This window comes from Ranitomeya imitator, chromosome 6 (assembly GCF_032444005.1).
Source record: "Ranitomeya imitator isolate aRanImi1 chromosome 6, aRanImi1.pri, whole genome shotgun sequence".
NCBI classification, from domain to species: domain Eukaryota; kingdom Metazoa; phylum Chordata; class Amphibia; order Anura; family Dendrobatidae; genus Ranitomeya; species Ranitomeya imitator.
In genome coordinates this window covers 19,192,074-19,206,115 of record NC_091287.1, presented here as the reverse complement: position 1 = coordinate 19,206,115, position 14,042 = coordinate 19,192,074, and positions in this window count along the sequence as shown.

Sequence of the window (14,042 nt, the reverse complement as noted above, 5' to 3'; positions counted from 1 at the left end):
GACAGTATTATAGTAGTTATATTCTTGTACATAGGAGCAGTATTATAGCAGTTATATTCTTGTACATAGGAGCAGTATTATAGTAGTTATATTCTTGTACATAGGGGCAGTATTATAGTAGTTATATTCTTGTACATAAGAGCAGTATTATAGCAGTTATATTCTTGTACACAGGGGCAGTATTATAGTAGTGATATTCTTGTACATAGGGGCAGTATTATAGTAGTTATATTCTTGTACATAGGGACAGTATTATAGTAGTTATATTCTTGTACATAGGAGCGGTATTATAGCAGTTATATTCTTGTACATAGGAGCGGTATTATAGTAGTTATATTCTTGTACATAGGGACAGTATTATAGTAGTTATATTCTTGTACATAGGGGCAGTATTATAGTAGTTATATTCCTGTACATAGGAGCAGTATTATAGTAGTTATATTCTTGTACATAGGGGCAGTATTATAGTAGTTATATTCTTGTACATAGGGAGCAGTATTATAGTAGTTATATTCTTGTACATAGGAGCAGTATTATAGTAGTTATATTCTTGTACATAGGGGCAGTATTATAGTAGTTATATTCTTGTACATAGGGGCAGTATTATAGTAGTTATATTCTTGTACATAGGAGCAGTATTATAGTAGTTATATTCTTGTACATAGGGGCAGAATTATAGTAGTTATATTCTTTCTCATGGGGTCCTTGTCCGGTATCACACAATCAACAGAGCTAGTGTATAGTAAACCAGACCAAGACCTTTATTTAGAACAAAGAAAAGACTATGCATAAGTATAGAACGCACTCGTCTATACATATTGTTTGATTACAGGCCCAGTGGTGTGTTGGTTGAATTTTAATATATGGTTTTTATTTGTGGTTTCTGTCTTTCCTAATAAATTTGGTATTTTTGCTATTTAATTGTAGTTTGGGAGGTCGTTCTATACTGCGGTATTATAGCAGTTATATTCTTGTACATAGGAGCGGTATTATAGTAGTTATATTCTTGTACATAGGGACAGTATTATAGTAGTTATATTCTTGTACATAGGGTGTTGTGAATTCTGTGGCAGAGCTCCCTCCTGTGGCCACAAGTGGTACTTCGGCTGATTCTCTCTGGGAGCTTCCGTTTGTGGAGGAAAGTGGTATTGCGGCTTCTGAGTTTCCTCCCTCAGGTGATCTGTTGAGGTCGTTAGGTGCTTCTCTACTTAACTCCACCTAATGCTTTGATCCTGGCTTCCTGTCAATGTTCCAGTGTTGGACTTGTTTTTCCCTGGATCATTCCTGTGGCCTGCTGCTCTGCATAGCTAAGTGCTTCTTTGCTATTTGTTTGCTATTTTTTCTGTCCAGCTTGTCTTATTGTTTTGCTGGTAGCTCTGGGACGCAAAGGGTGTACCTCCGTGCCGTTAGTTCGGTACGGAGGGTCTTTTTGCCCCCTTTGCGTGGTTTTCTTTAGGGTTTTGTGTAGACCGCAAAGTTATCTTACCTATCCTCGCTCTGTTAAGAAAGTCGGGCCTCACTTTGCTGAATCTATTTCATCCCTATGTTTGTCTTTTCATCTTACTCACAGTCATTATATGTGGGGGGCTGCCTTTTCCTTTGGGGTATTTCTCTGAGGCAAGGTAGGCTTATTTTCTATCTTCAGGCTAGTTAGTTTCTCGGGCTGTGCCGAGTTGCATAGGCAGAGTTAGGCGCAATCCACGGCTGCCTCTAGTGTTGTTTGGAGAGGATTAGGGATTGCGGTCTGCAGAGTTCCCACGTCTCAGAGCTCGTTCTATTATTTTGGGTTATTGTCAGATCACTGTATGTGCTCTGACCGCTATGTCCATTGTGATACTGAATTGCCTATCACAACAATAGGGGCAGTATTATAGTAGTTATATTCTTGTACATAGAAGCAGTATAGTTATATTCTTGTACATAGGGACAGTATTATAGTAGTTATATTCTTGTACATAGGGGGCAGTATTATAGTAGTTATATTCTTGTACATAGGGGGCAGTATTATAGTAGTTATATTCTTGTACATAGGGACAGTATTATAGTAGTTATATTCTTGTACATAGGGGGCAGTATTATAGTAGTTATATTCTTGTACATAGGGGCAGTATTACAGTAGTTATATTCTTGTACATAGGGGCAGTATTACAGTAGTTATATTCTTGTACATAGGGACAGTATTATAGTAGTTATATTCTTGTACATAGGGGGCAGTATTATAGTAGTTATATTCTTGTACATAGGGGGCAGTATTATAGTAGTTATATTCTTGTACATAGGGACAGTATTATAGTAGTTATATTCTTGTACATAGGGGGCAGTATTATAGTAGTTATATTCTTGTACATAGGGGGCAGTATTATAGTAGTTATATTCTTGTACATAGGGACAGTATTATAGTAGTTATATTCTTGCACATAGGGACAGTATTATAGTAGTTATATTCTTGTACATAGGAGCAGTATTATAGCAGTTATATTCTTGTACATAGGGGCAGTATTATAGCAGTTATATTCTTGTACACAGGGGCAGTATTATAGTAGTGATATTCTTGTACATAGGGGCAGTATTATAGTAGTTATATTCTTGTACATAGGGACAGTATTATAGTAGTTATATTCTTGTACATAGGAGCGGTATTATAGCAGTTATATTCTTGTACATAGGAGCGGTATTATAGTAGTTATATTCTTGTACATAGGGGCAGTATTATAGTAGTTATATTCTTGTACATAGGGGCAGTATTATAGTAGTTATATTCTTGTACATAGGAGCAGTATTATAGTAGTTATATTCTTGTACATAGGGGCAGCATTATAGTAGTTATATTCTTTCTCATGGGGTCCTTGTCCGGTATCACACAATCAACAGAGCTAGAGTATAGTAAACCAGACCAAGACCTTTATTTAGAACAAAGAAAAGACTATGCATAAGTATAGAACGCACTCGTCTATACATATTGTTTGATTACAGGCCCAGTGGTGTGTTGGTTGAATTTTAATATATGGTTTTTATTTGTGGTTTCTGTCTTTCCTAATAAATTTGGTATTTTTGCTATTTAATTGTAGTTTGGGAGGTCGTTCTATACTTATGCATAGTCTTTTCTTTGTTTGTTCTACATATGCTATCTCTATGCATTGAGCTGCACCCCTTATTTGATTCATTCTACAGGCTGTGATCAGCACCCTGGCCCATTGGTAGTGCCCCCTGCCTTCCTTTTTCTATATCAAGACCTTTATTTAGGCAAAAATACGAAAGGTCCATATACGATCCACCACACAAAGGATAAAATAGTCCAGAACACGAATGCAGTTCAGTAACAGGATAAAAGTCCAACAATCCAGCAGACAGAGGATAACATAGTCCATATACTCTTCTTTCTCCCTGATATGCTGTGAACACATCATCATTCCACACAGGACTGATCTGTGTCTCACCTCCCTGATATTTACAAGTCCCCCTCCTCATTCACAGGTCAGGAGGGGGAAGGTCTCAGGGGCTCATTGTTTCAACAAGCTAGGTCAACATGTCATTAGCATATTAGCAAACAATACACAGCCATTCATCAATTAGCAAATAACTCCTTCTACAAGAGAACACCATGAAAATAAGTAAAATAGAAATATACACAAAAATGATACCCACATAGCATATCACACATCACAACCTTGAACATAGGAGCAGTATTATATATAAAGAAGCCCCACACATACATTAACCATTTATATCAGATGGACGATATGTTCTGTTTTCTGTAGATGGCGTCTGATTGAACTTGATCTGAACTGAACTTGAACTTTCTTTCGGATTTGCTGATGCTGGTTCTTTGCTGCCATCTAGTGTTCATTATTGCATATAACATGTTCCAAATACAAAGCAAATACTGTAAAATGCTACCTCTCCAGCAATGGATCCTTGATAGCCATAGATGTCACACGTGCACGCTCCTCATTCATAGTCACACGCTCCTCCTTCATAGCCACACGTGCTCGCTCCTCATTCAGTCACACGTGCACGCTTCTCATTCAGTCACATATGCACGCTCCTCATTTATAGTCACACGCTCCTCCTTCATATTCACACATGCACACTCCTCATTCAGTCACACATGCACTCTCCTCATTTATAGTCACACGTTCCTCCTTCATAGCCACACGTGCTCGCTCCTCATTCATAGTCACATGTGCACGCTCCTCATTCATAGCCACATGTGCACGTTCCTCATTCATAGCCACACGTGCACGTTCCTCATTCATAGCCACATGTGCACGTTCCTCATTCATAGTCACACGTGCTCGCTCCTCATTCATAGTCAACCGTGCACGCTCCTCATTCATAGTCAACCGTGCACGCTCCTCATTCATAGTCAACCGTGCACGCTCCTCATTCAGTGACACGTGCACACTCTTCATTCATAGCAACACGTCCACACTTCTCATTCAGTCACATGTGCAGACTCCTCATTCAGTCACAGGTGCATGCTCTTCATTCATAGTCACACATGCACGCTCCTCAATTATAGTCACACATGCACGCTCCTCAGTCAGACCCACACGTGCACGCTCCTCATTCATAGTCACACGTGCATGCTCTTCATTCAGTCACATGTGCACGCTTTTCATTCATAGTCACACGTGCACGCTCCTCAGTCATACCCACACGTACACAATCCTCATTCATAGTCACACGTGCATGCTTCTCATTCAGTCACACATGCACGCTCCTCATTTATAGTCACACATGCATGGTCCTCATGCATAGTCACACGTGCACGCTCTTCAATCACACGTGCACGCTCCTCATTCATAATCACACGTGCACGCTCCTCATTCATAGTCACATGTGCACGTTCCTCATTCATAGCCACATGTGCACGCTCCTCATTCATAATCACACGTGCACGCTCCTCATTCATAGTCAACCGTGCACGCTCCTCATTCATAGCCACAAGTGCACGCTCCTCATTCAGTGACACGTGCACACTCTTCATTCATAGCAACACGTCCACACTTCTCATTCAGCCACATGTGCAGACTCCTCCTTCAGTCACACATGCACGCTCCTCAGTCATACCCACACGTGCACGCTCCTCATTCATAGTCACACGTGCATGCTCTTCATTCAGTCACACGTGCACGCTTGTCATTCATAGTCACACGTGCACGCTCCTCATTCATAGTCACACGTGCACGCTCCTCATTCATAGTCACACATGCACGCTCCTCAGTCATACCCACACGTGTACAATCCTCATTCATAGTCACACGTGCATGCTTCTCATTCAGTCACACATGCACGCTCCTCATTTATAGTCACACGTGCACACTCTTTATTCATAGCCACACGTGCACGCTCCTCATTCATAGTCACACATGCACGCTCCTCATTCAGTCACACATGCACGCTCTTCAGTCACACATGCATGCTCCTCATTCATAATCACACGTGCACGCTCTTCAGTCACACATACATGCTCCTCATTCATAATCACACGTGCTTGCTCCTCATTCAGTCACATGTGCACACTCTTTATTCATAGCGACACGTGCACACTCCTCATTCAGTCACATGTGCACGCTCTTCGTTCATAGCCACACGTGCACGCTCCTCATTCAGTCACATGTGCACTCCTCATTCATAGCCACACGTGCATGCTCCTCATTCAGTCACATGTGCATGCTCCAGTCACACGTGCACGCTCCTCATTCAGTCACACGTGCACATTCCTCATTCATAGCCACACGTGCCCATTCCTCATTCCTAGACACATGTGCACACTCCTTATTCAGTCACACGTGCACGCTCCTCATTCAGTCACACGTGCACTCCTCATTCATAGCCACACGTGCACGCTCCTCATTCAGTCACATGTGCATGCTCCAGTCACACGTGCACGCTCCTCATTCAGTCACACGTGCACGCTCCTCATTCAGACACACGTGCATGCTCTTCATTCAGTCACACGTGCACGCTCCTCATTCATAGTCACACATGCACGCTGTTAGGGCTGGCGGAACGCACCGAGTACATATACAGTGGGACAAAAAAGTATTTAGTCAGTCAGCAATAGTGCAAGTTCCACCACTTAAAAAGATGAGAGGCGTCTGTAATTTACATCATAGGTAGACCTCAACTATGGGAGACAAACTGAGAAAAAAAAATCCAGAAAATCACATTGTCTGTTTTTTTAACATTTTATTTGCATATTATGGTGGAAAATAAGTATTTGGTCAGAAACAAAATTTCATCTCAATACTTTGTAATATATCCTTTGTTGGCAATGACAGAGGTCAAACGTTTTCTGTAAGTCTTCACAAGGTTGCCACACACTGTTGTTGGTATGTTGGCCCATTCCTCCATGCAGATCTCCTCTAGAGCAGTGATGTTTTTGGCTTTTCGCTTGGTAACACGGACTTTCAACTCCCTCCAAAGGTTTTCTATAGCGTTGAGATCTGGAGACTGGCTAGGCCACTCCAGGACCTTGAAATGCTTCTTACGAAGCCACTCCTTCGTTGCCCTGGCGGTGTGCTTTGGATTATTGTCATGTTGAAAGACCCAGCCACGTTTCATCTTCAATGCCCTTGCTGATGGAAGGAGGTTTGCACTCAAAATCTTACGATACATGGCCCCATTCATTCTTTCATGTACCCGGATCAGTCGTCTTGGCCCCTTTGCAGAGAAACAGCCCCAAAGCATGATGTTTCCACCACCATGCTTTACAGTAGGTATGGTGTTTGATGGATGCAACTCAGTATTCTTTTTCCTCCAAACACGACAAGTTGTGTTTCTACCAAATAGTTCCAGTTTGGTTTCATCAGACATTCTCCCAAAACTCCTCTGGATCATCCAAATGCTCTCTAGCAAACTTCAGACGGGCCCAGACATGTACTGGCTTAAGCAGTGGGACACGTCTGGCACTGCAGGATCTGAGTCCATGGTGGCGTAGTGTGTTACTTATGGTAGGCCTTGTTACATTGGTCCCAGCTCTCTGCAGTTCATTCACTAGGTCCCCCCGCGTGGTTCTGGGATTTTTGCTCACCGTTCTTGTGATCATTCTGACCCCACGGGGTGGGATTTTGCGTGGAGCCCCAGATCGAGGGAGATTATCAGTGGTCTTGTATGTCTTCCATTTTCTAATTATTGCTCCCACTGTTGATTTCTTCACTCCAAGCTGGTTGGCTATTGCAGATTCAGTCTTCCCAGCCTGGTGCAGGGCTACAATTTTGTTTCTGGTGTCCTTTGACAGCTCTTTGGTCTTCACGATAGTGGAGTTTGGAGTCAGACTGTTTGAGGGTGTGCACAGGTGTCTTTTTATACTGATAACAAGTTTAAACAGGTGCCACTACTACAGGTAATGAGTGGAGGAAAGAGGAGACTCTTAAAGAAGAAGTTACAGGTCTGTGAGAACCAGAAATCTTGATTGTTTGTTTCTGACCAAATACTTATTTTCCACCATAATATGCAAATAAAATGTTAAAAAAACAGACAATGTGATTTTCTGGATTTTTTTTTCTCAGTTTGTCTCCCATAGTTGAGGTCTACCTATGATGTAAATTACAGACGCCTCTCATCTTTTTAAGTGGTGGAACTTGCACTATTGCTGACTGACTAAATACTTTTTTGCCCCACTGTATATGTTAAATAGGTGCATTCACAACCCGGGGAACACCCGCTGCTAGCAATTGGCAGCACTATATGGTGGTATATGCGAACTCTGTTACTTCACAGAATCGCAAAGATATGAAAACGCTGTGCCCTGTTAACCTCACAGAGGATCACAGATACCTAACTGAGCAAAGCAAAGAGTGGTCATGCAGTCAGCCCAGCACACGAACACCTCCTGCCGGAATTCTAGTGGCTACACGCCAGCCCTGAATCCATACACACAAAACTCCTCACCGGAGGTGCCGGTATTCTAGGGGCTTATTGCAGCCAACCCTAATGTCACGATAATGCAAAAACCATAGCTGAGGGATTTTTGCACATCTGACCATGGTCCTGAAAGCACATGGCAGCTGTGACCTCCCCCCCCCCTCTCAATCTCTCTCTCCTCCCTGAATACAACAAACCAGCCCTATGCAGACACTGGGTAACTTGAAGCTAGTGTGTGAGCAGGGTGTGGAATAAACTGCAGGTGACTAACCTTGCAAAGCCACCTGTTGTCCCTCCCTTCTCAGTCAGGAATTTCCTTTGTCTCCAGGGTCTAAGAATGTAAATATCTCTGACCTCAGTGAATATCATTAACCAGACCTTTAGTGATGTCTGGAGGCTGCAGTTTATAAGTCTCAACTCTTCACCCAGCCTTTAGTCTTGCCTGAGGAGCTGTACTATGCACAAGGACATCTAGGCTCTGCCTGCCAGCATGGTTTTGCCTGAAATGAACTGAGAACATGTGGGTTTTACCTTTCTTCTTTATTCCATGTTATTTTTATAATTGCTTTGTACATATTTCAATTGTCTCGTATTGTAACATCCTTGCAATATTTTTATAAACACTGCCTGTTCTTTTACGGAGTAAAATATCTAAAATACTAGTTTCATTCTCCTGCTCTAAAACGTACCCCAAGTCTCTGGAAGGGAATTACGCTACTGTTTTGGGTTAGCTTCGGACCCGGTAATCGAAGCTGATGGCAGCATACCTTGTTCTGGGTAATTGGGAGTCGTGGCGGCGGCGGCGGTAATTATTTTTCCTGCCTGAGTGGGAGTAGTTATATTGTCTCGCTGCAGCGTGCCCAATAGCCAGTACATAGCAGGCAGCCTTTCTGGTGACTAATTACCCTAGGTGCAGTACCTAAACTGACCTGAGGGTAAGGGGGGCACCAGAGAGCTGCAAGTTTTCAAGCAGAACTGTAAAGCTGGATATACATAAATCCCTGCAGTTCGTGATATATTACAGAGCAGTGGGATAACATAAATAAGCCCCTGCGGTAAACTAAGATGTCAAAAGCCTTGTGTGTGTTTTCATCACAGTGTAGCAGTGGAGGGATACTAAGAAAAGCCCCCCTGCACATGTGATAGCCGTCTGTTGGCCTAAAGTCACCCCGATCCGTGACGTAGGGGTGACAGTCATGGTGTGAATCGTAACACCTGACCACATGCATACATGACTACAAGACAGCAAAAGCTCATAACATAAGTTGATACTAGGGCATGGCCTTGCGGTCATGTGAACCTTTTATAGCTGCAGCAGACAAGGACCTTCCTAGTGGTCCAATAGGAACCGCTACAGGACCTGATCGTGTGACCCCCGACCTCCAATGAGAGGTCGTCCCGTGGACAAGCTCAGTGTGTGCAAAGCAGGACTTAGTCACAGAAAAGCCTGCTGGCCACTGACCAGTGCTGGCTACAATGGCTGAGCCTGGAAAGGCAGCAGTAACCATCCGCACCGTATCAGACTGAGCGAGACGCTGGGACAGACGTCTCCGCTGAGCAGGCTCCACTGCGGCCGATGCAGAATGAGAGACTGCAGCAGACATGGCTCGAGATTCCCCCTGTGCAGCGGCGGGAACTCGACACCTAAAACGCTCCTCATTCATACACACGTGCACACTCTTCTTACGTAGCCACATGTGCACGCTCCTAATTCCTAGACACACGTGCACACTCCTCATTCATTTACACGTACACACTCTTCATTCAGTCACACATGCACGCTCCTCATTCAGTCACACATGCACGCTCCTCATTCAGTGACACGTGCACGCTCCTCATTAAGTCACACATGCACGCTCCTCATTCGTAGCCACATGTGCACGCTCCTCAGTGACACGTGCACACTCCTCATTCATACTCACACATGCACGCTCCTCATTCAGTCACACGTGCACGCTCATTTGTAGCCACATGCACGCTCCTCATTCAGTGACACGTGCACACTCCTCATTCAGTCACACATGCACGCTCCTCATTCAGTGATACGTGCACACTCCTCATTCAGTCACACGTGCACGCTCCTCATTTGTTGCCACACATGCACGCTTCTCATTCAGTCACACGTGCACGCTCCTCATTCATAGTCACACGTGCACACTCCTCAGTCACACGTGCACGCTCCTCATTCATAGTCACATGTGCACTCTTCACTCATAGTCACACGTGCACGCTCCTCATTCATAGTCACACGTGCACGCTCCTCATTCATAGTCACACGTGCACGCTCATTAGTAGCCAAACATGCATGCTCCTCATTCAGTGACACGTGCACGCTCATCATTCATAGTCACACGTGCACACTCCTCAGTCACACATGCACGCTCTTCATTCAGTCACACGTGCATGCTCCTCAGTCACACATGCACGCTCCTCATTCATAATCACATGTGCACGCTCCTCATTCAGTCACACGTGCATGCTCCTCAGTCATATTCACACGTGCACGCTCCTCATTCAGTCACACATGCACGCTCCTCATTCAGTCACATGTGCACGCTCCTCATTCAGTCACACGTGAACACTCCTCATTCAGTCACACGTGCACACTCCTCATTCAGTCACACGTGCACGCTCCTCAGTCACACATGCACGCTCCTCATTCAGTCACACGTGCACGCTCCTCATTCATTTACACGTACACACTCTTCATTCAGTCACACATGCACGCTCCTCATTCAGTGACACGTGCACACTCTTCATTCAGTCATACGTGCACGCTCCTCATTCAGTCACACGTGCACGCTCTTCATTCAGTCATACGTGCACGCTCCTCATTCAGTCACACGTGCACGCTCTTCATTCAGTCATACGTGCACGCTCCTCATTCAGTCACACGTGCATGCTCTTCATTCAGTCACACGTGCACGCTCCTCATTCATAGTCACACGTGCACGCTCCTCATTCATAGCCACACGTGCACGCTCCTCATTCATAGTCACACGTGCATGCTCCTCATTCAGTGACACGTGCAGACTCTTCATTCAGTCACACGTGCACGCTCCTCACTCAGTCACACGTGCACGCTCTTCATTCAGTCACACGTGCACGCTCTTCATTCAGTCACACGTGCACGCTCCTCATTCATAGTCACACGTGCACGCTCCTCATTCAGTCACACGTGCACGCTCCTCATTCATAGTCACACGTGCACACTCCTCATTCAGTCACACGTGCACGCTCCTCATTCATAGTCACACGTGCACACTCCTCATTCAGTCACACGTGCACGCTCCTCATTCATAGTCACACGTGCACACTTCTCATTCAGTCACACGTGCACGCTCCTCATTCATAGTCACACGTGCACGCTCCTCATTCATAGTCACACGTGCACGCTCCTCATTCATAGTCGCACGTGCACACTCCTCATTCAGTCACACGTGCACGCTCCTCATTCATAGTCACACGTGCACACTCCTCATTCAGTCACACGTGCACGCTCCTCATTCATAGTAACACGTGCACGCTCCTCATTCATAGTCACACGTGCACACTCCTCAGTCACACATGCACGCTCTTCATTCAGTCACACGTGCATGCTCCTCAGTCACACATGCACGCTCCTCATTCATAATCACATGTGCACGCTCCTCATTCAGTCACACGTGCATGCTCCTCAGTCATATTCACACGTGCACGCTCCTCATTCAGTCACACATGCACGCTCCTCATTCAGTCACATGTGCACGCTCCTCATTCAGTCACACGTGAACACTCCTCATTCAGTCACACGTGCACACTCCTCATTCAGTCACACGTGCACGCTCCTCAGTCACACATGCACGCTCCTCATTCAGTCACACGAGCACGCTCCTCATTCATTTACACGTACACACTCTTCATTCAGTCACACATGCACGCTCCTCATTCAGTGACACGTGCACGCTCTTCATTCAGTCATACGTGCACGCTCCTCATTCAGTCACACGTGCACGCTCTTCATTCAGTCATACGTGCACGCTCCTCATTCAGTCACACGTGCACGCTCTTCATTCAGTCATACGTGCACGCTCCTCATTCAGTCACACGTGCATGCTCTTCATTCAGTCACACGTGCACGCTCCTCATTCATAGTCACACGTGCACGCTCCTCATTCATAGCCACACGTGCACGCTCCTCATTCATAGTCACACGTGCATGCTCCTCATTCAGTGACACGTGCAGACTCTTCATTCAGTCACACGTGCACGCTCCTCACTCAGTCACACGTGCACGCTCTTCATTCAGTCACACGTGCACGCTCTTCATTCAGTCACACGTGCACGCTCCTCATTCATAGTCACACGTGCACGCTCCTCATTCAGTCACACGTGCACGCTCCTCATTCATAGTCACACGTGCACACTCCTCATTCAGTCACACGTGCACGCTCCTCATTCATAGTCACACGTGCACACTTCTCATTCAGTCACACGTGCACGCTCCTCATTCATAGTCACACGTGCACGCTCCTCATTCATAGTCACACGTGCACGCTCCTCATTCATAGTCACACGTGCACACTCCTCATTCAGTCACACGTGCACGCTCCCCATTCAGTGACACGTGCACGCTCCTCATTCATAGTCACACGTGCACACTCCTCAGTCACACGTGCACGCTCCTCATTCATAGTCACATGTGCACTCTTCACTCATAGTCACACGTGCACGCTCCTCATTCATAGTCACACGTGCACGCTCATTTGTAGCCACACATGCATGCTCCTCATTCAGTGACACGTGCACGCTCATCATTCATAGTCACACATGCACACTCCTCAGTCACACATGCACGCTCTTCATTCAGTCACACGTGCATGCTCCTCAGTCACACATGCACGCTCCTCATTCATAATCACATGTGCACGCTCCTCATTCAGTCACACGTGCATGCTCCTCAGTCATATTCACACGTGCACGCTCCTCATTCAGTCACACATGCACGCTCCTCATTCAGTCACATGTGCACGCTCCTCATTCAGTCACACGTGAACACTCCTCATTCAGTCACACGTGCACGCTCCTCATTCAGTCACACGTGCACGCTCCTCAGTCACACATGCACGCTCCTCATTCAGTCACACGTGCACGCTCCTCATTCATTTACACGTACACACTCTTCATTCAGTCACACATGCACGCTCCTCATTCAGTGACACGTGCACGCTCTTCAGTCATACGTGCACGCTCCTCATTCAGTCACACGTGCACGCTCTTCATTCAGTCATACGTGCACGCTCCTCATTCAGTCACACGTGCACGCTCTTCATTCAGTCATACGTGCACGCTCCTCATTCAGTCACACGTGCATGCTCCTCAGTCATATTCACACGTGCACGCTCCTCATTCAGTCACACATGCACGCTCCTCATTCAGTCACATGTGCACGCTCCTCATTCAGTCACACGTGAACACTCCTCATTCAGTCACACGTGCACGCTCCTCATTCAGTCACACGTGCACGCTCCTCAGTCACACATGCACGCTCCTCATTCAGTCACACGTGCACGCTCCTCATTCATTTACACGTACACACTCTTCATTCAGTCACACATGCACGCTCCTCATTCAGTGACACGTGCACACTCTTCATTCAGTCATACGTGCACGCTCCTCATTCAGTCACACGTGCACGCTCTTCATTCAGTCATACGTGCACGCTCCTCATTCAGTCACACGTGCACGCTCTTCATTCAGTCATACGTGCACGCTCCTCATTCAGTCACACGTGCACGCTCTTCATTCAGTCACACGTGCACGCTCCTCATTCATAGTCACACGTGCACGCTCCTCATTCATAGTCACACGTGCACGCTCCTCATTCATAGCCACACGTGCACGCTCCTCATTCATAGTCACACGTGCACGCTCCTCATTCAGTGACACGTGCACACTCTTCATTCAGTCACACGTGCACGCTCCTCATTCAGTCACATGTGCACGCTCCTCAGTCACACATGCACGCTCCTCATTCAGTCACACGTGCACGCTCCTCATTCATTTACACGTACACACTCTTCATTCAGTCACACATGCACGCTCCTCATTCAGTGACACGTGCACGCTCTTCATTCAGTCATACGTGCACGCTCCTCATTCAGTCACACGTGCACGCTCTTCATTCAGTC